General features: G+C 38.5%; 1 protein-coding gene across 2 annotated transcripts in view; it reads left to right on the forward strand.

The window, feature by feature from the left end:
* The window catches only part of LOC144967707 (phosphatidylinositol phosphatase PTPRQ-like), a 114,344-nt gene that overhangs the window by 20,681 nt on the left and 91,163 nt on the right, over positions 1–2,500 (forward strand). The gene's annotated exons all lie outside the window — the stretch shown is intronic.

Consider the following 2,500-nt stretch of genomic DNA (forward strand, 5'->3'; position numbering starts at 1 on the left):
GATATGGCGGGCGGAACTGTTGAGTATTTGATTTAAACGCACACAATCAACAGAGAAAACAAAACAAACAAAAAACGCTGAAGAGACAGTGCCAGCAGCTTAAATTGAAATTCAGGAGACTCAGGCTGCTGCACTCTAACAAAATACCTTAGTCCTCTTGACGACGCCCCCCCCCCCTCCCCCATTTTCCCCATGTATTTGTTTTCATATCAATTAACCTAGATGGATTTATTCTGATTGGAAAAATGTAAGCCAGCGACTTCAAATAATAACAAGTTAACGATTTTTACAAGCTGAGGACCATTTCAATTCATGCATATTTGAAGACAAATATTTCCGGCCAAAGTGTGAGCCAACAGCTCGATCTAGTATCATGTAGGGGCGAATCAATATAAAGTTAAAATGTAATGAACAAAAATGGATATAACAGCTTCAACAAAAATAACTAAATACCAAGACAAAACTCTTTGGGGCTCAAAACCCTCTTTCGTCCAATAACAAAAACATTAGAAACATTAACATTAATCCAGACAGAAAGGAGAGAAATATTTGGCATTGTATTGGAATTCTGAAGGTAGTAAGCTGGAGAACCTTCCTAGTAGCAGCCGCAGCAGCAATAGTAGTAGTAGTAGTAGTAGTAGTAGTAGTAGTAGTAGTAGTAGTAGTAGTAGTAGTAGTAGTAGTAATAGTAGTGATAGTAGTGATTGTAGTAGAAGTAGTAGTAGTAGTAGTAGTAGTAGTAGTAGTAGTAGTAGTAGTAGTAGTAGTAGTAGTAGTCGTAGTAGTAGTAGTAGTAGTAGTATTAGTAGTAGTAGTAGTGGTAGTAGTAGTAGTAGTAGTAGTAGTAGTAGTAGTAGTAGTAGTAGTAGTAGTAGTAGTAGTAGTAGTAGTAGTAGTTGTTGTTGTTGTTGTAGTGCTAAGCGGTAATAGTAGTAGCAGCAGCAACATCAACAGTGGTAATAGTGAACATTGTGTTTGGAGGAATTGACGATGGTCGGAGTGGCAAGAGATATAATTTTCAAATGATATCCAGTTTCGATTTCAAGCCTTGAGGTGACCAGAGTATAATTAGAAGTCCTGCCTTTCATTATTTCCTATTTTGTTTAGTGGTGCGGAAGAGAGCTGAAGGACACTGAATATATGAAGCCCGCAATTAGTGTCTTTCATATTATTGGTATAAGATTGAAGATGATTATATTTTGAAGATCCTGTTAAAAAAACGAGAGAGACTTTTTTTATAATTGGCAGGAATTGGTCGAGAGGATCAAGGGATCTTCCAGTGGCATTTTCGATTTTGTGTATCTTGGGGAGTATGTAGAGACAGGGATTGCCACATTTGCATGGGTGCGGAATCAAGTTCTTGGTATTGGTGGGCGCCAGTCTGTCTTGGATATTTTACTTCTTCTCTCAGCATATCCTACGGTTTGCAGGGTTGCCATATATAATGAATGTCACATCTTCATGCATCTTGCTTCATAGCATTATCTTCCTTTAGGCCCAGTTCTTTCAAATCGTCCTTTATTCTATTCTTTGGATGTCCCTTTTTTCTCTTTCCCGCAAGTTACATATCCAATACTTTCTTTCCCACGTACGCCATGTCTCGTCTCTTAAATGTCCAAATCATTTTAATTTATCTTCTCTCATCTTCATCTCCACTTCAGTCAACCTTCGAATTCGTTCATTTCTCTCTTTATCTTTTCTTCTCCAGCCAATTTACAATCTCAACATCCTCATTTCTGCCACCTCAACTTCTGTATCTTGTTTCTAGTAGCTGCCTCTCTAATCCAGACAACATTGTTGGTCTTACAACAGATGCATATACTTTTCCCTTCAGCTTTGCGAAAATTCATTTGTTACACATAACTGCAGTTACCTTCCTCCAATTATTCAAGCCTGTCTGGATCCTCTTCGTAACCTCCACCTCATTAGCCCCCATCACCAAGTATTATCCCGTCTCCAGCCCTCCAGCACCTTTCCCCCCTCAGCATTTGTATAATTGAAAATTACTACGTAATCCGTATACATCATGTTCCATGGAGCCTCACGCCGAATGTTTTCTGTGAGAACATCCATTACTATTGCAAACAGCAGTGGGCTGAGAGCAGATCCTTGGTGTAATCCTACTCGTACATTAAATTGTTCAGTTGAATCAAAAGCCGTCCAAACCACTGTCTTGTTTCCTTCGAACATATCTTGGATAACTTTGATATATTTCTCTGTTACCTCCTTTGCTCTGAGACAGTACCACATTTCTTCTCTTGGTACGCTATCATATGCATTCTCCAGGTCAATGAACACACAATATAATTCTCTTTGCTTTTCTCTATACTTCTCTGCCGTCACTTTTAGAGATAATATAATATCCGTTGAACTTTAACTAGCAATGAATACAAACTGCTCTTCACTTATGTGTCCATCTGTTCTAATCCTCTTATTGATTACTCCTTCCCATATTTTCAATGTGTGGCACATTACCGTGATACCCTTAAGGTTGCCACAT

The sequence above is a fragment of the Berghia stephanieae genome, chromosome 3 (assembly GCF_034508935.2).
Source record: "Berghia stephanieae isolate SIO BIC M18660-M18661 chromosome 3, UCSD_Bste_1.3, whole genome shotgun sequence".
NCBI classification, from domain to species: domain Eukaryota; kingdom Metazoa; phylum Mollusca; class Gastropoda; order Nudibranchia; family Aeolidiidae; genus Berghia; species Berghia stephanieae.